At 38.2% G+C, this 24065-nt stretch overlaps 1 protein-coding gene across 6 annotated transcripts in view; it reads right to left on the reverse strand.

The window, feature by feature from the left end:
* Positions 1-24065, reverse strand: part of PACSIN2 (protein kinase C and casein kinase substrate in neurons 2) — a 59448-nt gene that overhangs the window by 34195 nt on the left and 1188 nt on the right. For 3 of the 6 annotated variants that reach the window (XM_071733246.1, XM_071733245.1, XM_071733241.1), the window contains exon 1: positions 23630-23769. The exons of 2 other annotated variants lie outside the window; for them this stretch is intronic. The gene's annotated coding sequence lies outside the window, so the exon portion shown is untranslated. Of the gene's footprint in view, positions 1-22892; positions 22913-23629; positions 23770-24065 lie in introns of those variants that run through there. One more of the 6 variants, XM_071733244.1, reaches the window with a different exon arrangement.

Below are 24065 nucleotides of genomic sequence, written 5' to 3' on the forward strand. Positions count from 1 at the left end.
AAATGTCATGAAAAGGAAAGCATATTACTACTGAAAGTTTTTCAAAGGACACTATTTTGTAAGTATTCTTAACAAAAAATTGTGCATTTAATATTACATTTTGGAAGACAGCTCTTCATTTCAAATTCAAGATACTGTCTGAATACAAAGTGATATTTACTGTGTCCTTAAACAGGGAATACATCTCAAATTATTTAATACACACACGGTAAGGTACTCCCTCACACATCACTTTGTTAGACCTATGCTGAAGGCCAAAACAAGGCCTTCAACACAGATGAAGACAAAAGAGCAGTTCTCTAAACATGTTTCAAGTGATGAAAAGGTTAAATGTAATATCTCGTTCCTGCTATTTTACACTTCAAAAATGGAGTCTAACATTTTTTAACACCATCCAGTTTTAAGAAAGAAAATGCAAAGAAGTTAATATCTACTACTTCATGAAGAGAAAGGGCATGATAACCTGAGGATTATCATTTAAGGATATCAAATTTCCTCAAATATGTTTCTGAATACAGAGCTCCCTGGACTGGGGGCTGTCAGAACGAGAAACACTTTTAGAAAAGTTAAATAAATGGCCTGCCCACGAGATCTGGAAGTCTCTCATCTCAAACACCTTCAGATTATCTCTCATGTGTTTAGAGCTGCATTAAAACAGACAGTGTCAGAGAGCACTCTTTTATTCTACGGTTTCCCTCAATAGTGTATGTGATGCATATACAACACAAAAGGAGTGGTGCAATTAATATGCACTGTAATTTGTTCAGTAAAGGTTCTCATCCCCTATTTAACATAGGTTTTTTAGGTTAAATTATTCAACATACACTTTTGAGCTCTGGCATTACTATTAATTTTTTTAAAAAACTGTTAAAGATAGGACAAATCTGAACTCACTACAGGAATTGGCTGCAGTCAACAGCTCAGCTTTATTTCATTTCAATCCACTGGAGTATACTGTGTTCTAAAAATTAGTATTTTTAATTTAGAGTAGTTTTGATACACTATACAGAGTTATTTCCTGTTTCCTGGATTAAAAGCAGTTCTTGGCAAATTAATTCTCCCAATTGAAATCATATTATCCACACTTCCTTCAGGATTCTGTAGAAGAAAAGGCAAAATGAAAACATCTGAAGCTGAAATCAAGGTGACCTTGATAAAAGGAAAATGGGTAGTCACTAGCTAAATCACATGGAAAGGCCTTAACCATAAGTATAATGTCTTCTATAAAGAGTAGAACATGTATCTTACAAAAAAAAATATTGCATGTTAATCCATGATTGAGAGACAGCTGCTTGCAAATTTTCATACTGATTTCTATATTGACTGTTATTATAAAGGAGGCATTATAAAATAATGGAATTTTACATTAAAGTACTGTAATTAGGCTAAAACCATCAAGTATTTAAAAAGCATCACAAAAGATTATTTTGCAATCAATAAGATAAAGATAGTATTAAATTGTTTAACACAGAGACTAACTGAACCTGGCCTTAATCAACATTTAATTTTTAAAGATACTTCAGAGGATGCAGTCCTGTTGAGTACTTAGTACCAACTACAGCTTCTTCAGATAAAAAACAAGGGAAAACAAAGTATATTGGGCAAAGTATACTTCAGTAGTATCCTTGACTGACATTAGGTACATAAACTAACCATAAAATATGAAAACAAGTAAAACGTCGTCCCACGCCTGTTCAGATGAGCAAAAGAGAAGCAACATAAGAGAACATTTTCACAGTAGACCTTTTGATTAAAAAAACACTTGTGGGTTTGACTTAAAACCCTGCAGTGCTGTTTTTTATTATAGAAGAAATTCCCCATTCAAGAGCCTCAGGTCTTTCTGATCAAGTTAAACTGCACATTAATATTATCTTCACTGCAGCAAAAAAGAACATCAACATTGGCTTTAAGTAAAGTTTGCCAGAAAATCACCTAAAAAGCTCAGGCAATTACAGTAACTTGAAAGATCAAATAGCATTTTTTAAAAATCAGAGGTTTCCATTATTTTGGTTTGAATTATTAAAATTTAAATAGTTCAGTTTAATTAGAAGTGTTCATCCTTTTGTAATGCTCACTTTTGTAGTGCCCGTGACATGACCTGCTGATTCACATCAAAGTTTCCTCAAATGAAATTAATTTAATGTTCTGGCATCCTCCCATCCTCCCCAACTACGCAGAACTGAAATAAAGACACCTTAAAGTTTGTTTCAAAGAAGCAAGAAGGGGGAACAAGAGCATGTGCCTTCAACTAGTAAATTATATTTGGTAAGCATTTAGCTAGCAATACATCTTTAAAATGCCCAGATACTTCAAAAATAAATAACCCTTTCATTAGTGGAATTAGATGGGTAGTTATACACACTAATAATGAGAATTTATTTTAGCAAAATATTAAGGGCAATACATAAAGCATGCACACTAATTATTCAGTTGAAACAATATTTTACATTGGTGCAGGAAGAATAGTGCAGAGTAGTACTGATGTATTCTCCAACAGAGAAAATATGAAACAGCCTTTCCAGCTCCAATGACAAAGCAGCTGCTAAGGAAAGTGACATGTAGACATCTGTTTTAAAGTGGCATGTAACTAAGAAGCAAAATAGAACATTAGAAGAAGCACTGCCTCAGACAAACATATCCTGAAGATAAAAGGTGCTGTATTTATTTATCTGACCAAGTAAGTACTACAAAACATGAACACTGATGTACTTGAAAGTAAAAAACCCAACAGAAGTACATAAATAAAAAGTAATATAATACCCATTCTAGAAAGAGATCTCTATTTTAGACAATGAACTGTCTAAGCCCAGAACGATGGCTTCAAATGTTATTAGAAGCACTCTCATACATTCAGAAAAGCATTGCAAACAAATTCCATTGGCCAAAAATACATACATATCAGCTATGACACAGTGCAGTAACATTTTGGTCGGAGAAAAAGCAGCTATGAGAGCTGTCTGGTGAGTCATACCATATACTGTTTGCAAAACACCTTAAAAGACGTGCCTTAATTCACTTGCATTTTTTTCAAATGCAACAACAAATTTTTACAGATGCAGAGTTCAGCAACATAACTACAAGGACAGCTGCAACACCTGCACAGCTTTGCCTGACCTTCATTTCCACAAACAGAATTTTTTTTATCAGAGCTTGCTTCTTTACTTCCTGTGGGCCGATGAAAACTTTGTAACTCAAGCTAAGGTCATTTCACCCCCTCCCCAGCCACTGCAGCACTCAAACCAACACAGGGTTTTCAGGCACACATTTCTAATGGTGCTGTATAGCCTGAAGATGACTATTTGGGCTTGTGATAATATTTAGAAGAGACCACAGATAACCCATATTAAAGGAAGGTATTTTTAATAATACAACTTGCTTCCACGGAGAGCAGCATTTTTTAATAGCTCAGTGAAACACGTAGGCACATTTTGCAGATGCACCACTTAGGAAACAGCTGTGTTGTTGCAGTGTTTTATAGTCAAATGCTGTATTTTTCCATATCAGGATATATAGGGCTGTAATATCAATTGAATACTGATGTGTATTAAACAGAAGCATTATCTAAACCCTTAATTTAAGGTGAAACAAGATATTCTTCTTGAATCTAAAGGTTACACTACGGAGCTACTGTTCTTTATTTCAGGAGAGAACCTATTCAGACACTTCATTTCAACATATAGCCCTGAGACTGCTGCCCACAGATATGCCTTTCCAAAGACTAAAGCACTGTTAAATACTGTAAATATGTGCATTAAGAAGAATTAGCAGATTCTACATCCATTATGGTTAGAGAGAAACTGGTATGACTGACTGGGGCAAGGGGAGATGGTTGTATGGGTGGACAGACAAACCTGCGCACCTTCAAGTACTGCTTAATTCTTCCATCACTTTGTTGAGATTTAAATAAAATCAATGAAGAAAGAAAAATAGGAAAGGATGGTTTTCTTATCATGGAGAAAGTAAGAGAAAGCACAAATAAAAAGAGGCCTTCCTATATAATGAATCAGAAAGACATTACTGAAGACAATAGAGGAAAAGACTCCAGGACCCAGTAAAATAACTCAGTTTCTCAGACCAGACATCACTCATATTATACTTAATTTAAAACAATGCAGAGGCATCACATTTCCACACAGAACTCCATAGTGCTGAATGGATTATTCTCTACTGGACAAAACCACTCCCTTTCTAGGATAGCTACTCCACACACATATAGTAACAGAAATATCCTACAACATCAGAAATGTTTTTTTAGTACAGCTTTTCTTCAAGGAAGTAGCGTAATCTAGTACAGAACTGTACCCTGGGACCATTGCTAAAGCAGAAATTAAATAAATGTTGGCTTAATTCAGAATTGTGAAACAGCTCTAAACAGCAGTTTCAACTATTACCAATTCTTTCTGCAGCCATTAATTCCCTCACTGTCACAGGCCTGCTGACAAAAAGGGGGTCAAACCATCATGTAACATTCCTCAATTCTCAAAATACGTTCAAGGGCAGTTTAGTACTTGGGGAAAAACACTACAAAAGTAGAAGTTGCTAATGAATACAGCCTCCTTACAACTTAAAAGAAGTACTTCAGCTGTGATCACTGTGATGCAAACTTTATGTATCACTTCAGCAGAGTCATTTCTGGAACAGAATTTAGAGACCTCTGTGGAATGCAATTCATACCTGTAGAAAGAAAATAACAACAGGCATGCTTAGCTTTGATTATCCTTCTTTCCAGTACATTAAGTAACCAATTTTTCTTTTAAGAACAATAAAATATCTGTTCAAGTGTTTCAAAATCAACGCTTTACTAAAATAGTACAAAAGACCATGCGACCAGTATTTCATATTTCAGATTAAATAAAATTAATTCAGATTTTAAAGAAAACTGAATTAGCTTCCAAAGAATAGCTAGAAGAATTTAAGTTGCTTACTTGTGTTAAGGTGGAGGAGAAGGTTACTTAATGCTTAGTTTCATTAACATGACCACTGAAGAAAGAAACTCTTGAATTCTGTTTAAACACATTTTCAGGTCAGTGAATCTGAGGTAAAGTTTAGCCAGGATTCCTTTAGTCTGTTGGCAATTTTAATTTTCTGGCCTGGAATTTGTAATTACTGCAACAAGGACAGAAGACCTTTACTTGCCACGTGGTAGTCTCCACAATGGGCTGATGACCTAGTAGAACTACATATTCCTTAAAAAACACTTCCCCCTCCAAATATAATAAACTGGCTCCTTACTCTGTACTAAACTCATGGATCTAAGCTACCTGGATGTATCACTCTTATGTATTAAGTTTACAGACCTCATTTTATGCCCTACTCTGTACACATAATTAGACATGCTAAGCTATAAGTTAATCTTTTTTTTTTATTGTTCAGTGAGGTATTTTTGTTTTTTAAAATCACATACAGCACACTTAAACCTGCTATAAGCCTAACACAACCGAAAAACTAAAGTTTTCAGCAAAACAGGATAGAGCTTTAATACAGGCATATGAAATCAGGGTCAGGCAAAAAAGAAGGTGGAGGCTTTTCTTTGGTTCTCAAGGTTTCACTGATCTTATTAAGGGTTTAGGAAAAAAAAACCAACAGAATAACCAGTTTTCCTTATGATTTTCAGAAATCTGGATACACATTACTTGAGCATTTACAGCTCTCAAACACACCAAATACTTTAATGTAGAATCCCTTAAAGCATTACTGTGAAATGAATGCTTAATTTGGCCAACTAAGCACAGAAAGACAAGTCTTTTCTACCCTTCTCCTGCTTTTCAGGAACAGGAAAGCTTTTTGTGACATTTTCAATTAATGCTTGACTAAAGTACAAGTAGGTCAGCCATCTACTCTACAAACTAAATTGGACTGAAGTTCAAGAAAAATGGGGCAAGAGGCCCCATTAGCTACCAGTTCTTGCAGCAATTACCACTGTCTTTTTTCATTTAATAAGGCTGTGCCATCACTGACTATGCAGCAATTAAACAGCAGTCTTCAACCAGCACCCCAGCAAGAACTAAAGGACAGAAAATAGAAGGGTAAATAATACAAAGTTCAATGTGGTGCTCTCTCAAGAATAGTCTTAAAAACACTAGTGTTGAAACTTCCAGTACACAAGACTACATTTAAAAATGTATATGGTTCAGATCTATGTTGAAGAACAATCTTAGTAAAGGCACATAATACACAACTCCCTTTTTTTGTCATACATGCTTCTGAATAACTTCAGCATTTTAAACAGTTCCACAATGATTCTCAAAACCAGAATCAATTGTTACTAAAGGTAGAATTATAGGCCTTTTTATTTTATGAACTAACTTAATCTAAACTCCTATGTCAGTAACATCTACACTCACAAAGTAGCAGTATGATAGTCATAACAGCTGACAAAAGCAGGCACAAATAGCTTCAGAATAAAGTGATCAAATTTCTTAAGCTATTTAGTTTACTGCAAATTGCTCTGCATATTGTTATCAAACTGAAAAACTGCATAACATTAGAATTAATAAAATCTGTAGTAATTACATTCATATGTAACCATCCTACTTTAAATTAAAATAGTATTAATTGGTAACTTTGCATGATGCATAGTAACATGAAGTTTTCAGAAAAGGTTATTAAAATGGAATAAAATAATTCTGGAATTAAAGTATCAAACCTGTACACATGAAAAAATGAATGGCTTAAGCCAGAGTTCTAAAACTGTACTTTATGCATATACTATTATATATGCCTTATATTCACATACACACCCATAAAACCAGCCAGTAATGGAAAAATAGTTCTCAGTATTGCAGAGTTTTTGTGCCTTTTGCCTAAAGCTATGTTTAACACATTGGAAATTTTCAGCAATCTTGTAAAAGGTGCTGCCAGGGTCTCCCTTCAACTCAAGATTTTCCTAACCAGTGATCTTGTGCTTATGAATGCAGATTGAATAGGTTACACACCACAGTTGCCTTCCAAGATCTGAATGCACTGTATCTGAGCTGACAGGATGGTATCACCATGCTTATTTTCAAGGGTGGGGGGACAATGACATGGACAGCATTGCACTGTGACACCAGGGCAGGGCTCTGTGTCACTGGTCACACCAATATTTCAGCCAATGTTCTAGAATAGTTTGTGGTTACTGAAATGAGTCACCTGTCTACATATGACTATAGTTACAAAGCCTTATCCCTATATGGATCACCAGTTAAGAGGTCGAGCAGCAAAGGAATAAAAAAATAAAAAGTATTAATATTCAACAGCTGAAACAGCTGCAGGTTGAAAGCTTCAATTATGCAGAAACGTCTTAAAGGTGTTGCTGAAAATAAGATTTCTAGTTGACCAAATATTCCCCAAGAATAATAAAAACAAGCCATGTGCTTACTCAGGGTATAGTAAACTTCACGTTTAACTGCCTTTACCATATGGTATTGGGAAGAATAAGAAGTACATAAAGTTTTAAAATACCACAGAAAAAAGCTTAGAAAGTATAATACAAATCGATGCACAAAATATATTTGTTTTAATATTCACAAGTAGCAAACAATATTTTTCATAATCATACTCCTCAATGTCACAAGTCAAATTAAGAACATTTCATTTGAGAATATGTATAAGTACAAGCATTTTCCACTTCTGGTTCTGAAGGCTTAGAGCGTTACCATATTCACCTGATATAAACAGGATTAGAAAATCCTGCATCTAGAAAACCCCCTAAAACATCTTCCTTTGTTTCTGTGCACCATTTTTCTGTTTTCATTACTTCAAAATGCAACAACTTCACTGGAGGGGAGGCATTCTCCCTTAGTTCTTAGCATAAATCAGAGGGAAACATATGCCCAAACAAAGCATACTGAATCTAGGAGGCTTTAGGTTGATGAAAATCCAACCAGACCCACAAAACTAACATCAGCTCTACTGAAAACAGCACTCATGGCTCCTCCTCAGACATTCACTACAAGTTTCCCTAACCCACTAAGAGAATCCATCCAGTAACTACATCTATGATCTTGGTAACATTTGCTTGTTTTTAACAGAGGCAGCTCAAAAGCTGAAGAGTCATCTTGACAAGTAACCTTCACACAATCAAGTCAGGTCTCAGATCACTGTTACTTTAAAAAGCGATCAACTGTCCTTACTCCTGAAGCTTAAGGATATGGAGGACTTGAAAGAACAAAACTGTTTCAAATTTATTTTTAAAATATACTTTGGGAGATGTATATTTTGATTTATTATGGTAATTTCATAGCATGTAAATAAGTGTTTCATATATATATATATATTTTTTAAAAAATAAAGGGAACACTGGAAGCATGAAAAAGGTGGTGAGTCTAGTTCTAAGGCTTTTCCTGCAATTGAGTATTATTAACCTCTTTCTGAAAGATAAAATAATAGCTGCTTCACTGAGGTAAACTATCTGCACATTTGATGCATCAGAGCCACCAAAAAAAAGCTACCCAAGGTACTATACTTAAAACATAATTGTATTTTACCACATTAAAAAACCCCAGCATTAGTAAAGAATGTGCTATGTACAGTATTCAAGAGCTTAATAACCTTAAGTTGATCCCTTAAACAATGTGCATTTATTCTGTACCTTGCAGTTTATGAAAACAAAATTATGTCCACCTCTAACACCTTCAAACAAATTGCCTACCTTTTCTCTTCCTAACTGCTACAAGGAATTTGAATATTCAGTATGCTTGGTAGGAAGAGAAGCGCTTTTATTACCTTGTTTACATTTGCAACATTACCCTAAAAAGCCTGTAGCCCTAATTACAACCCAAAACGCTGCTAATACCTTCACGGACTGGTAACACTTTAGAACCATTTTGCTCTGTTTGTGTCAGCCAAGCAATAAGCGAGTTAACTGTGGCAGAGTTTACCAAGCTTCATTTTCAACAGGAAAGAAATCCCTTTCCTTTCAGCTTCCCAGAAAATAAAGGTAAGACCTACTCACATTTCTAATGCTAGATTCCACAGGAAGTCAATGCAGTAATTTATTAGATTGGCAAAAGATGAGGATTATAGCAAGGCTCACAGGGATCCTGGAAGTAAGATCTAGTTCTTGTAGTCGATGAAACTGAACTACTCAATGTGTCAATCAGGTCTTCAAAGACTATTCAATAGCCACACTTTGCTCCAGTAATCAGATCCCTTAAGATATACTTCAGCTGAGTATAGGTCAATTCATAATGATCACAGAATTACAGAATAGCCCATGGTGGAAGAGACCTTGAAAGATCATCTGGACCAATCTTGCAGCAAAGGGAGCCTAGATGAGATTTATGTAGCACCCTGTTCAAGTCACATCTTGAAAACCTCCAGTGATGGGGACACTACAATCAGTATCTAACAATTCATAAGACATTTTCAGTCACTCCACTTCCAAACAAGAACTAGATGACAATCACAAGAGCACCATTCTCAATGCCAGTGACATTTCATTTGCTCCTCCTGCACACACACAATTTTAGTCCATTATCTTTTTTTTTTTCTGCTGCTGAAGTGGAAAGTTAAGCAGTTTAGTCTTGTAGCCAAAGCCATTAATTACTTTCACTATGACTTCTAAAACCTGAAGAAGTTCATGGTAAGAACATTCTTCTGTTACAACACAGATTCCAAGCTAGAGTAATTTACATAATGATATGGCCTTTCCATTTGCTGGGACAGAGTTCTAAGATAATTTTTCTGCTCAGAGAAACTGTGGCATTCATAAGGCTGCAGAGTCCAATTCTGTAAGCACAGAAGAGATAAGATGTGTTGGTTTCATTTATACCCAGCTCTGGTATGCTGGTTTCTGTAGTGACCAAGGTCGAGTTTTGAACCATTCAGGTGCAGCAGGCTGGGAGGGGTGAAGCTGGAGCAGCTGACAGAAGCTGGCCAGCCCAAGTACTCCATACCATAAACATCATCCTCACTTTCTATCAGGAAGTTTTGGAGGATGTTTTTTCTTCTACCATGGCTGCCTTCCCAAGAGGGACCCATCTGTCTTGGTTGTCCTGCATCTGAGGGCCTCCTCCTCCACTTGCTGTGACCATCATGTTCTTGCAGGAGCTGCCATGCTGGCAGTGTGGGCACTCAGCCTGCACTGCTGGAAGCCACAGCTCACTGCTGCTATCTGGAGCTGAGGAGAGCTTTGTATCCTTTATTAGTAGTGGGGTTAACATAACTTACTAATCTACTAAATCTGTTTTCATTTCAACCCATGAGTCTCCTTTCCTTTTCCCAATTCCTCTCCTGGGGTGTGGCTGGGTGATAGAACAACTGTCCAAACCACACCACCATTATAGTCCATTTTGCATAATGTAAATTGCAAATATACAAGTAACTAATAGCTTGAAAGAACATTCATGTGGTACACACGTACCCAACAAAACAGTCTTTGTCCCAGGCCTGCCATGTCCTGGTGTAATTATCAGTTTCTTATCATGAGTATGCTTTTATTGTAACATTCATTGCTATGAGGTTTATTCTCCATTACACTCCCTCCCCCCAGCACTTGCATTGTTATCTCAGATTACCCTCACACCATTATTAAATATTCAATTATATGATTTTGTGCTTAATGCTGCTCTGAGAACATAGGCAATCCAGCACTACAATTCTCAATACAAATCACAAGAATGTGAAATAAGTCAGTAATGATCAATGCCCAGCTTCATTAAGAAGAAAGGATAAAGCTATGAACACAAAATATTTCAATTTTGTATTTCTACCACTGGCAACTAAAACTCTTTGCAAAGGAAGGCAATAATTGTTTAAGCATAAATACATAAACATTTATTTTTACACAAATTGAAGAATTCTAATGACACCAAACTAGGCTAAATCAAGTTAACACTTTGTTAGACAGTAGTATCCACCTCTAAGAGCTTTTTGTAAAAGAAGCTACAGTAGAAGCACATAAATCTTCTGTTGGTCTTCACTCCAAGGCTCTAAACAACAATGAGGGCTCCTAACTGAACAATACAGAACTGCAACACAAGAAGTATTGTGTGATACCAGAAGAGTCCTAAGGGTTTTTTTAAGTCCTCCCTGATTGCTTGTGTGAGAATATCTGGAATATATGTGATGAATACTGTAGGGATAAATAAGTTTCTAAAGATAGCCTTTTCAATCTAAAAATAATGCAGCTAAGGTCATTTGAATGGGTTTAGTGATGAGTCATGGTTTTGACTAAGTCCCAGCAAAATTAAAATTAGTTTTATTAACTCCACATGGTTCCAATTGATAGACATAAAGCGAAATGCAACACCACAGTTTTTAAAGTAAAAGTCAATAGTCACTTCTGCCTGTAAGCAAAGGGCGCTAAAGGCTTATTCAAATTCTAAAAATCTCTAAACTCATCATGTATAGTCCTCTGGTTACAGTATTCCAATATTAACACTTCCAAGAATCTATTCAAACAATTTCAGGATCTGGATGCAAGTTACTATCAGAATTAATTTACCTTAACACTGATAACCAGTAATTCTTAAGTTTTAAATTCTAGACAAAATTGTAAGAAGCTAATGAACAAATTGCTGGTGGATTTTCAAGCAGGCAAAGTTCTCACTTGCTTCAATATTTAGGTTTCAGTAAGATAGCTTTCAGTTGTTCCATTTTCATTTTAAGCATTTAACATATGTATACCAAATCTCTAATTATACTTATCTTTCACCCAAGATGAAGGTGATTTTTTCTTAGAAGAGAAAAAACATTCATAGTTAGTTATCCAACTGGGAAGCAAGATTTTAAGATGTCTTCATAAGCTTATGTAGTTAGATCTCCATCATCTTTTTTAGTATTTATAGCTACCTAAAGCAGTTAAGTACTTGAAAATGGATGATGGTGAAATACACAGAAGACGTGACTTGCATTCCTTCCTCTTTTAGGACAGATATCAGCCAGATTGAGCTTTTTCACAGTACTCCAAAATAAAACATTCACACTGACTCTGATGTAAATACCTAGGTGCAATATGCCATTCTTTGCACATTCTGGTAATTCTCATGGGCCAGCATAACTGTGTAACTTGAAAAAGTAACTCCAATTTAGTTCAAAAGACTCATGTGATATGGTTTTCCGTGACAAATTCAAAACACATTTTGAACGAAGCAGATTTATAAAATCTCCAGCTTTGAAGAGCCAATTTGTATAATAGCTTTTAGTGGTATTTTCCATACCTAGTAAACTGCATTTCAATTAATATTCTAGCCAAATTAAGATGCTTTACACATTCCTAAATATTAATAATCTCATATAAACTTTATAAGCTTCAGTTAAACTACTAGCAACATTCACAAATGAGACAAATAATCCTAAAAGATACGATACTAGCACAGCATTAATTTAAGAATTCACCCTTTTATATATATGTATGAAGTGTGAAATAAACACTGCAAATGCACAAAATACATAAAATGTGTGCAAAATACCTTTAGATGAACTTGAAAACATCAAAGCCTGTTCAACTCTTTCCATACTTCCTTGCTATACAGTAAGATACCTTGGAAACTGCATAAAGCCTGCTAAATTTTTATTGTAAAACTAGGAATTTTGTTCAGCAAGAAACTGGTAGGCACTACATGCCAAATTTAGCACAGTTTGTCCTTAATTACAGAAAAGTGTTTCTGCACTACTTAACTTGTAAAAGCAAAGATGTTTCTTATCCAGCCTGTTTTGCAAGAAAGAGAAGGAGAAAAAAGGCAGAAATATCAGATATCCAACTGCAGTTTCAGTTTATCTACAAGGCTTGTAGGAAAAAAAAAAAAAAAAAAAAAAAAAGAAGCTAACTGGATCCTTAGAGAAAGTCACAGAAAATTAGACTACTTCATCTGTTTAGACTGATCAAAGTCTAAAGCAAATAAGCTATAGGTTATCTTGCATAACCCCAAAATAAATTTAGATTTAATGTATATTTGTTATATCTATAATAATGTATCAATTACTGAAATACTACTGACTTGACCACGATAAAAATTGCACAGCTTTTACTCACGATATCCATACAACTCACAGGATTTACGTTCTACCAGAAACTACGTAACAGCCTGATCTAAACCAAGTGATAAAAATATGGTAATGAGATACAGACTCATCCCACATACTGTTCTCTAGTACAGAGATACCACAAGCCAAAGCAGAAGCAGCTGCTCCTGTGCTGCTCTGGACAAAAGACTTCTTAAACAAATTCAAACCAACTTAAAGTTTCACCTACAAATCCTTGAAACTACACAGATCGTCCTTTATTATTCTCAAAATTGTGTTTGAAACATAAATAACAGAGTTGGTCCTATCTGAGTAAACAGACAAGACATTCATGGTAACCAATAAATGAACATTCATTTTTCCCTGTACAGTGTACAGTTAAACCAAGAAAAGCACAGTCTTCTTCAATACTGCTCAGTCTGCTTTCTTGGAAAGATGTTCTGTGCTAGCTGATCTGTGAACCTGCTTCAAAAAGCACATCAGGTGGATGAGTGCTTTGCTGAGGAGAGTGAAGAAAGCAGACTGAGCAGTACCACAGAACAAAAATAACAGGCAGATCCAGCTAATTCTGTACCATTATTTTTGAGGGAGAAAAAAAATATCCAAGCCAAAAGCACAAGTTACAATAAGGCAAGGAAGCAGTTTTTCCAATGTGGGAAATAAAAATACTGGTATGTTTCTTGTGTATACAAAAAAAAAAAAAAAAAAAAAAAAAAAAAGACTAACACTCTAAAAACCTACTTGATTCTTTCCAGAAGATTGACTCAATTTTGGAAATCAAATATTGAGTTGCAATTAAAAAACAATTCTTCAAAACCTGGTTTAACATTAAAATGTTAACAGATTAATTTAAATCTTCTGTTAGGAGTTTCAAACAATTACCTTTAGTGTTCACTTTTTTAATAAATACTGGTTTATGCATTAGAAACACTTCAATTCCTTTATAAATAGTTTAAGGGTACAGTTTCTACACAATAAGTTTTAGATCTTTCTCAATTACATTTCAGCAGCTCTTGTAGCACAGCTTCACTTGCATTTATACACACATTTTCCATTATTACATCTTGACCATCTTTGGCATACATGGGATTAGAAAAGCACTTATACAAAGACTTGTTTACATCCAACTTTACAGCTCAACTTTATAGAAGTTATTCACTGTACTGCTCATCTCAATACCTAGCCTGATCACTTTATGACAGTATAAATCTGTTCTGCTGACAAAGATGGCTCTTCTCCCAAACCCCAAGTCACTCCTCCTGACCCATCCCTATGCCACTGATTCTACTTGGGAAGCTGAAAGCTTTATCCAGCTGAAAGTTACTTTGCCAAAAATAATAATTTTATGGCTGGACTGGGAAGCCTCCTCCACAACAGCCACATAAATAGAGCTAACACAGAGCACATAGCAAGAACAAATAGTCAGTGATGAGGAAGAGAACCTGATTTCCCATTTTAGTAGCAACAAAGACTGTCATTGGTTTTGAAGTTACTTATCAACTGTGAGGAGAAGTAGCAACAAGCTTCTGAGCCAGTTTAGCAAGTTATATGATGTTATGCTAACAACAGGAATAAGCAAGTACACATACAACATGAAAGATGCTCATTAAAAATTGAGACCTTAAATGACCAGCAAAACCCCCTGGTTTTATTGTTTATGTGTAAGTGGCACACACACAAGTTAGAGATTAGATTTTTGCATCTGGGAACATAAATCAAGCTCATGTCACTGAAACCTTGCTATTCAAGTCACAAGACTGAAAACTGAGTAAGAGTTTATTATATAGGCAGAGAGTAATAACCCTTCTGCAATAATACTAATTTGAATTAACAACTGCAAAATACACCAACATTCCACAGACATTCTGGAATGCCTTCCAATAGTTCATGCCCACATGGGCACTCACTGGTGCTACCAGAGAGCAGTGAAGTACACAGCAGTCAGCAGCTTCTGCAGAGAGCTGCCAAGGAAAATGCTGTATTACTGTGGGGCCCTTTGGTCCAACTCACATTATGTTCCATGTTTCACTCTCCCATTTCTAAAACTGGCATGGAATTTCATATACTGTAGGTGACAATGTCCAAACTCAAAGGGCAAGCTGCGCTCTACACAAAGGAACTCCATGTATGCTGTTCCTCAGAAGAGGACAGACGGCAGAACTAGAAGTGAGTAACTGAGTACCAGGCCTGAGTTGACTCAGACCAGCTTTAGCTGAGAAGACTCAGATTTGGCAATCTGATGAAATAATATTATCTTATTATGAAAGAATCACAGGGAATCACACATTTTTTTTAATGGCTGTCACCAAAGCCATATTGGAAGAAAAACACCCCGTAGCTACAGAAATAGCTATGTGTGAAGAGAGAAGAGGGGAAATTCATGGTAACAAATTTAACAAAATCTAGGAATGATGAAAGAAAGCAGAAAGAACACAGAAATAGTTTCAGTGGTAGACCTCAAAAACATTTAAAGCTCCTTTCTTGTCCTTATTGTGGCAACCTGAGCAACACTCATAAGATACCAACATATTAATGTAGTACAGTGGCAGAAGATCTATCAATGCTGACAAATAGCTGTCTTTGAGTGATGAGATGATTAGCCCTAAAATTAAAAATAAAAAGGGCTTAGGAGACCAAACAAGCATACTGAAATTATCTTCTGTTGAAATCCCAAAATATCATTTGGGAAGCTCTAAGTCACAAACATTTATTACCTTCTGAATAATGGCAATGTTTCAGAAGGCAACAGAAAAACTGATGCCACATAATAATTTCAAAAGGGACATGGTTAGTTTACTACAGACAAGGCAATTAAAGCAGAACAAATAAGATCCCATTTGACTGAAAGTTGGTAATTATTATTACACAGGTAAAAAGAAAAATCAATACAGACAACTTCTTAACAGCATTCTCTTTTTATGAGGTCACCCTCCAGTGTGATAACAACTATGTTGAAAAACTAAGTTTCAACACAGCGCCAATTTGCTATCACAAGGTATTCAGATTAAAATATAAAATGATACAAGCTCAGTTACATTTATTTGAATCTCACAAAATACAGAGGAGAGAAGTATTCTGAAGTGCAATGTACCCACCAAGCTACCACTAAGCTATTTACCATTATTAACAGTGACCTCAAAAGGTTAGAAATCATGACAGATCTACTCTACAGCTGATTTAAGAAAAAGCCTGAGGAAAGAGTAAATAACAGAAAACCCAGTGCTGATAAACCTATTTGGATCATTTGGCAAAATGAGCATAAGCTCAAGATGCTAATTTGGAATTCACACTGGGCTGTATTGAGACAAAATTTAATTTATCTATCTCATAAAGACGGCCCAATATTCTAAGCATCAAGTTGGAAGAATTCTGAAATGGAGAGGAATGCCCAGTTGAATGTACTCAATGAACTGTAGGATATAAACAACGTGCTGTGGGGTAAGCAGCCAGAAGGAAATATTATCTGACTACACATCAGAGAGAGCACTCTGTTTCAGACAGCAGGACTAATTAGCCAACTGGGCAACTAACAGGCTTGCGGTGGAGTCTACATTTGTTCTTCCTAAATGGGAAGTTTTCTCCATGGCTATACTGAATTTCAACAGGATTCATCCACAGAAATCTTATGGCTTGTCTTTTTCTGGTAAAAACAGATTATTACAAATGGTTCATTCCTGGATTAAAGCCTATTAATCATTCTGTTGCATTTGTACAGCATACTATTAGCAACTCAATAATCAAGTTACTCTAACAGTAAGAGCAGAAGCACCCAAAATCTGTTTATATGAAAGAATGTTTCTTTAGACTCTTCAGATGTCTATATAACATCCATGTATGATTCACAGATTAAAAAGTGGTTATTTGCTAGAGTCATCTCCAAAACATGCTGCTGAGGATATATCTAAAATTGCAAGAAGGTCAGGAAGAAACAGAATAGGAAGTTAATACTGAATTTGCAAATAAGTTAACTTATTCTGGAGACAACATGGTACATCTTGTTGCACCTTACAAGGAGACACACCTGAGCCAAATCATCGCATGCATTAAACCAAAAGGCCTAACTTCTGGTATAATACAACTGCCATGGAACTCATTGTTAGGCCATGTATTTGGTCTGCATAGCAATGGGAGCTTCAGAGGTGGCTTCTGTTAAAAGATGCCAAATGCTTTCTCTGGGTTAGTTTGAGACAATGCCAATCAGCTCCATGATGGACCCACTGCTGGCAAAGGTGATCGGAGATGGTGGAAGCATCTCAAGGATAATGTACTTAAGAAAGGGAAAAGAATGTGCAGCAGTTGGAGGAGAGGAGTAAGACTATGGAAGAGGAACAACTCTGCAGACCTCAAGGTTAGTGTAGAAGGAGGCAGATGAGGTCCTCCAGGTGCTGGAGCAGAGATTCCCTTGCAATCCATGGTGAAGATGATGGCAAGGCAGATGATGTCCCCCTGCAGCCCATGGAGACTAATGGTGGAGCACAGATATCCACTTGCAGCCCGTGGAGGACCCCATGCCAAAGCTGGTTGATTCCTGAATGAGGCTGTAGCCAGCAGGTTTGCTGGCAGGGTTGTGGAGTTCTATCATGAAGGACTGTCTCTCACTGGAAGGAACACACACTAAGGCAGTGGAAAGCATGAGAAGGAAGGAGCAGCAGAGACCACATGTGATTAACTGACCACAGCCCCCATTACCCTGTGCCTCTGCCACTCAGGGGGAGGAAGTTGAGAAAAATCAGGAGTGAAGTCGAGCCTGGGAAGGTGGGAGGGATGGGGGGGCAGCTGTTTTAAGATTGTTTTATTTATCATTACCCTACTCTGGTTTGATTGGCAATAAATTAATTTTCCTGAGTCGAGTCTGGTTTGCCTGTGATGGTAACTGTGAATGATCTCTCCCTGTCCTTATCTTGACCCACAAACCTTTCATTACATTTTCTCTCCTCTGTTGCCGTGGGCATAATAGTTTCTAAGAAATTTTACTGCCCAAAAGAGTATCAGCTAACCACTCACAATTTCTCACTGTACTTGAATGACACAACCCTGATAGCATTCCTTACATGAAATTCTCTCCTAACACACAACAATTAAAGAAAAGTTAAAGGAACCACTTATTCAGTTTAACTTCTCACACATAAAACCGAGTGCTCACATTCTGGAATGGAACCATCACCATAACCCAGCAAGAACTTCAGAATAAGTCTATTCAGTTAAGTTCACCCTAGAGTTTAACCAAGGTACTCAAAGGCTCCTACAAGTTAAACATAATTGTATGTTGACCAAATATTAGATTACTTGGATTGCTTACCTGAAATAACCTAAGCAACTAAACAAAAAACAGACTTTTGAAGCTTTTATCTGTAACTATTAAGAGATAAAGAGATCCTGAAGACTTTGGGAAAAAATGCTTTAAAAAATGTTATCCAAGGACTGTGGAAATAACCATGTCTTCAAGTTGACATTGTATAATGTGGTTCCACTAAATACAAAGAGTTGCTTTAACATCCCCAGGCCTGTTTGTTAAAGATTTATCATTTCTCCTGACAAGAAAGCAGCATTGTTCCAGTCAGCAGTCCAGGTATCTGTCAATTTGCCAAGAAAGCCTCTATTAAGGAGAGCATCAGAGGCAGAAGTCGAACTAAAAAGATGTCCTATTTGTCCTATGACTCATGACAGATCACTTATTGAAATCTGTACTTCACTTTTTAGAAGGACACATTGAGCAGATTCACCCCGCACCCTTTATTTGACCTATTAGGTCAGAAATTAAAAAAAAAAAGAAAAAAAAGCCATAGGCTTAACAGAATAGTGAAGCATAGCTGATAGCTGTGCATATGCTACTGAGAACAAATAGAACTCTTCTTTCCAAATTCCCCTACTGTTACTATGCTAAGTAAGAAGTTCTGTGCAAGTTAGTTTTGGAACCCAGAACTTGGCTACGCTCAGAAAGTAGAATTTGAGATGCCAGGTGTGAGAACTCAGCTGGCAATGCAGCAGCCTAATACACAGGGGAGATTAACTTATTCTCATACTTATCAGATATGATATCATACTTATCCTATTTCTGCTACTCATGTAAAAAGACAATATAACAAATAATAACAAATAACACACTTCTGCAAAAAGACGCTTCGTAATAAAGATAACAGAAACCCCAGTCATGGAATTTTAATATTAACAAATGCACTACTTAAAAATCGAAAGCTAGGAGCTTGCAAGTACATCACAATTCTGTGATACGTAACTCACAGCAGGCATGAGAAAGTATTTAAAACACAAACTCCCCCGAGTTCAGTGTCACTTGAAACTTTCATGGCACTCATCCTCAGAGTGTATGTTATGTTGCATCTATAAGTTTAGGTCAAAAGATTACATAACACCCAGCCTTTTTGGCTTCAGCAATGGCAAAAGGCAAAGAAGCTTGCTTAAAATTTTTGGGCTGTAGATGCCTCAGAATTCTTAACTTAAAGCAGAGTCAAAACAGGTTAACAACAGGATTCACAGAAATAAAAAGGGTTAATAACATGCAATGTCCCAAAAACAAACCCTGCGAGATAGAGGTTTCCAGCACTGTTAAAATATTTACAACTTCTTGTATAAGCCAGAACAGTTTTTAAATATTTGCAAATTCTAAAGAGTTGAACCAAACCACATCGCTTAAAACTTTAGACATTTTCTTGTTGCTTCAGAGGTTGATACTGTGCAGTGTTAAAACATCCATGCTAGCTTTATCCCTATTCAGTAACTAGGGCTGGGTGCCTTCTCAAATATTGACACATCCTGTCCACCAAGATTCACAGGACTCGACCAATGCACACCAGTTCAGTGGCTCAAGCAGAATCCACACTCCAGAGCACGCATCAAGACAAGTCCTAGACCATTGGAGAAATATTGAATGTCACCTTGCCCCAGGCAATGTATATTGCAGGATAGCACATAAAGGAATGACATTCACATCTCATGACAAATTCAATTATGACTGTACACTGGGAACCAACCCCATGATACAACAGCCTTTTTACAATCAGTTATTCTTCCCTAGAAAAGCAAGTCAACTATCCAGGTAACATTTATATTAAGTACACCATTCTGTTCAATCCCAGACTCAGAATACTTAACTTATTTTATCTCAGTACAGTTACATCACTGTTATTTCCTGCTTTCTTCCTTTTCATGTCCCAAGAACAATTCATCGTTGCATTAAGCCAAGCCAAAAATTAGTGATTACATTGAGCTAAAAGGAACAACGTCACTTCTTGAAGTTTTATGGATTAGGATAGAACTTGAATTAAATGCTATGTTACACAAAAATTGTTCACCTCATAGCTTAGTCTTCATTTCAAGCATTAGAGACTTCATTCCAGGTCTCAAGCAATGAGCAATTAAATCTTAAAATTTATTTTAAAAAAGATTCCAAGAAACAACATGCTATTCCAGTGTCTTAATTTACACCTTTAAAAAAATCTAACAATAAAAAATAACAACAAAAACTTCAATCTGCATCTGCTGTTCTCCTAGCTGATTGTACATGAAGATGCAACTTTTTCCATGCACCTGCTACTCCCACACTGAGAAAACTGACAGAAGTTACCTTGTTAATTTACAGTACTCCCACAGGTAATTCTTGACTCACAGTACCACTAAGCATTTTATCCTTCCCCCTTCCTGTAACACGTACAGAAGCCTCTTGTCTTGCATTTACAGGCTACAAATTCAAGTTACAGTAACTTTTAGGCTCATTTTAACCACAATCAGGGAAGTACAGAATTGACATAAAGACATCTTTGAGTAGCTCACTCAGCAGTACAGAAGAAAAAGGTACCTGTATGGTGTATAAACAGACCACGAGAACAAAACTTCTCATGTCTAGCACTAAAACACCCAAACGTGTCACTAGGTAAAATAATAGGTACACCGTACTGATTTTTCAGAACAACATTCAAGTGCAACAAAAGAAACAGACATCTACCCATTAGAAAAATATATCATCCGGGTATTTTTGGAAATACTACTTGGTCTTAGACCAAAACGTTGCCCAGAATGACACTGCACAGTCAGAAAGTCATGTTACTACAGTGACATTTCAAATACTAAATTAATAAAAAGGAAAATTAGAAAAATCTAATTAAATATAACTGCAAAATAGAATCACGGTTTTGTTAGAGATTACTTGCACAATTTAGAAACTCTCACAAACCTAAGGAAGAATAAAAGAATGTTGAAAACCATTCACAAAGATGCATACAGCTAACATCAAGCCCAGCAACGGTAAGTGCCATCTGTCAGGTCAGTATGAAACACTGTGTCCCATTGCAGCACAACCTCTTCAAAATGACAGAGAAAATATTCAGGAAAAAACCTGCAAACCAGTTTTGCCTATTAACCATTAATAATCTATTTCATTGCTAACTACAATTGTCCTGTGTATCCTCCTCTAACACTGACACTATTTGCTTGATGTGTGGTATGCAGTTTAACCCCACTTGGCAGTTTTTAATGTTTATTTTACTATGGCACTGCACAAGGCAGACCTTGAGCCAAAGAAACTGACTCTGAAACTGTAAACTGCACTGACTGGAGTGGAGTTTGGAGCACTTGAACACTGAACAGCCATGCCAAGGTTAACACTACAGAGGACAAGGTAGCACCTGCACTCCTCTCCTGCTTATCTTATGATAAGAGATCTCTAAAATAATGCCTCATTCTGCTACTTATATATGCCCCATGTGCTATTACCTCTATTGTATAATCTGATTCTGTCATAATTGGCAGAATACAACTCAGCAGTGTCTGAAGGCAAACTGCAAATATGACAAAACATAATTTCAGACAGGTAGAGGTATGAAACAGCAAGCACATTAGCCCTTGGTGCTAATAACCTAAGTAGTTAAAAACACAATTAGGAAGTTTTGCCCATCTGAAATAAAGCTGGCAGACTCCTCTAGTCACCTCTCACCTTTAAGCAGAAATACAAGTCTTCCCCTGTCTGACCCAGAAAGTAACAACAATGTTTTTACATTGGTGTCAGAGACAAATGAGAATGATCTTTTTGTTGCACTAAAACCAGAATAAAACCTCAGCTGCTTACATAATGCAGTCTTCACTACAACTATTAGAGTAACGCACTGTTAGCGTGCTTACCTTTTCAAGGTAATAGAAAGGCTCTGCCTTTAGAGAAGGGCTGAACAGACTCTGGAATTACATCTACATTAGCAAAAGGGGAAAAAAATCCCCCCTGTAGCAAGAGAAAACAGTCTAATGGCAAACTTTCAAGCAGTCTGTTGTGAGGTCATGGAGTGCAAAAGAGGAAAGCAAAGCATCTAGCACTCTTACAAAGGCTCATTTTTTACCGCAGTCTTGGGTCACATACAAGTGATCCAGCTTACTCAAACCAGGTACAGAAAATATGAGCAATAGTGTATTTGTTTTAAATTATCCTGAGTAATCTATGGTTTCTATGGCTACCAAGAAAACTAAATATGCAAAACTATAAAACTGTTTAGTTTTCAGATATTCCATTTTTAAAAAGAATCAATTTACTAAGGACAGACTATGTCACTCAAACCTTTCTGGCTTCCCTTAGTGCTAGGGCAAAAGGATGAAGCCTCAGACTGCGTCTATCAGCTTCTGAGTCACTCCAACCAGAGACAGCCAAGCAGCTGGGAAAGATGGATGCAGCAAGCCAGACAGACAGCATAGATACCCAGTCTTTCTTTAACCAGGTAGCTTCGATGAACATAAGCAGACTTCTGTCTCTCACACTGCCGTTTCACTCTGGGAGATGAGGATATTCTTTCCACTTGCCAAAAGAGGGAAAGCCAATAGAGCACAAGGCAAAGGGAAGACCAGGAAGCCCGACCTGTGCCATTAACCATACTGAGGAGACTGTGAGCTGTTTAAGATCTCACTCTCCCCCAGAGAAACACCTCCTCCCATCAAATCAGCATCATTACCTGCCATCATCCAGAACGCCAAGATTTCAAAGCCGGGAGGGAAAAAAAGCCCAACGTCTCAATTTTAGATTTCCCTCCTCGCCTATTTTTTTCCACCCCTCTCCAAAACCAAAGCCGCCACCATCACCGAGTGGGTCACTAAACTTCCCCGGGCAAGCAAGCTTTTCCCTCCTACAGGAACCGAGCTTCCCCGCAGCCTCTGTCGTCATCCCCCGCGAGCCCCAGCCCTGCCCTTCCCCGCCAGGCGCCGGGCAAGGAGAGCTTCACCTTCCCCGCCGCCGAGGAAGCCCCAACACCGCGACGGAGCCCCCGGGCCTGCACCCCCTCTTAACCCACCCCCCCCACCCCTCACTCTGACCCCATCTCCCACACCCCCAATTCCTCCCGCCCCCAAGGCGCGCGCTCCCCTCGCGCCCGCCGCCCCTCCGCGCCGCCCTCGCGCCTCGGCTCTCCCACAGCCCCCCCACCTCCCGCCCCACCGCAGGGGGACCGAGACCCCACCGACACCAAACGGGGCCTTCAGGGCACGCCAACCGCCCCGACACGGGGTACCAGCCGCCGGCGGCTCCGGCGAGACGGTTCAAACAGCCATCCTTCCCGCGGCTGCCGGTGGAATCCCGCCGCCCGCCATTCCGCGCTCCACCGCAAAGGCTCCGACGGGGGTCTACAGACCCTGGCCTCCGCCTCAAGCCTCTCCCTGAAGCTGGGGCCCAAGACGCCGCCGCCGCCTCCCTCACCTGAAGGGCCGGGAACTGCTCGTCTCCTGTGCCCGCCGGAGGCAACGGACGGAAGGGGCTGGCGAGACGACGACAGAGCACGGAGGAACGCGATAGAAACCCCAGCGCCGCTCTCCGCTGCCCGCCGCACCAACTCCTGCAGCTGCTGCCGCCCCCCGCGCCCGCCTGCCTCCGCCCGCCTCCCCCGCCCCTCCAATTGGCAGGAGCCACGACGCCTCCCGATTGGGCGAGGGCGAAGAGCAGGCTCCCGCTCCGCCACCGCCTATTGGCTCTCGCAGCCTGCCAATTAACGCCGCTTCCTACTCGAGTGCTGGAAGGGGCGGTGGGGGCAAAGGTAGCCGCCGGGGGCGCGTGCCCGTGCCGCGCGTGCCCGTGCCGCGCGTGCCCGTGCCGCGCGTGCCCGTGCCGCGCGTGCCCGTGCCGCGCGTGCCCGTGC

The sequence above is a fragment of the Heliangelus exortis genome, chromosome 1 (assembly GCF_036169615.1).
Source record: "Heliangelus exortis chromosome 1, bHelExo1.hap1, whole genome shotgun sequence".
NCBI classification, from domain to species: Eukaryota; Metazoa; Chordata; class Aves; order Apodiformes; family Trochilidae; genus Heliangelus; species Heliangelus exortis.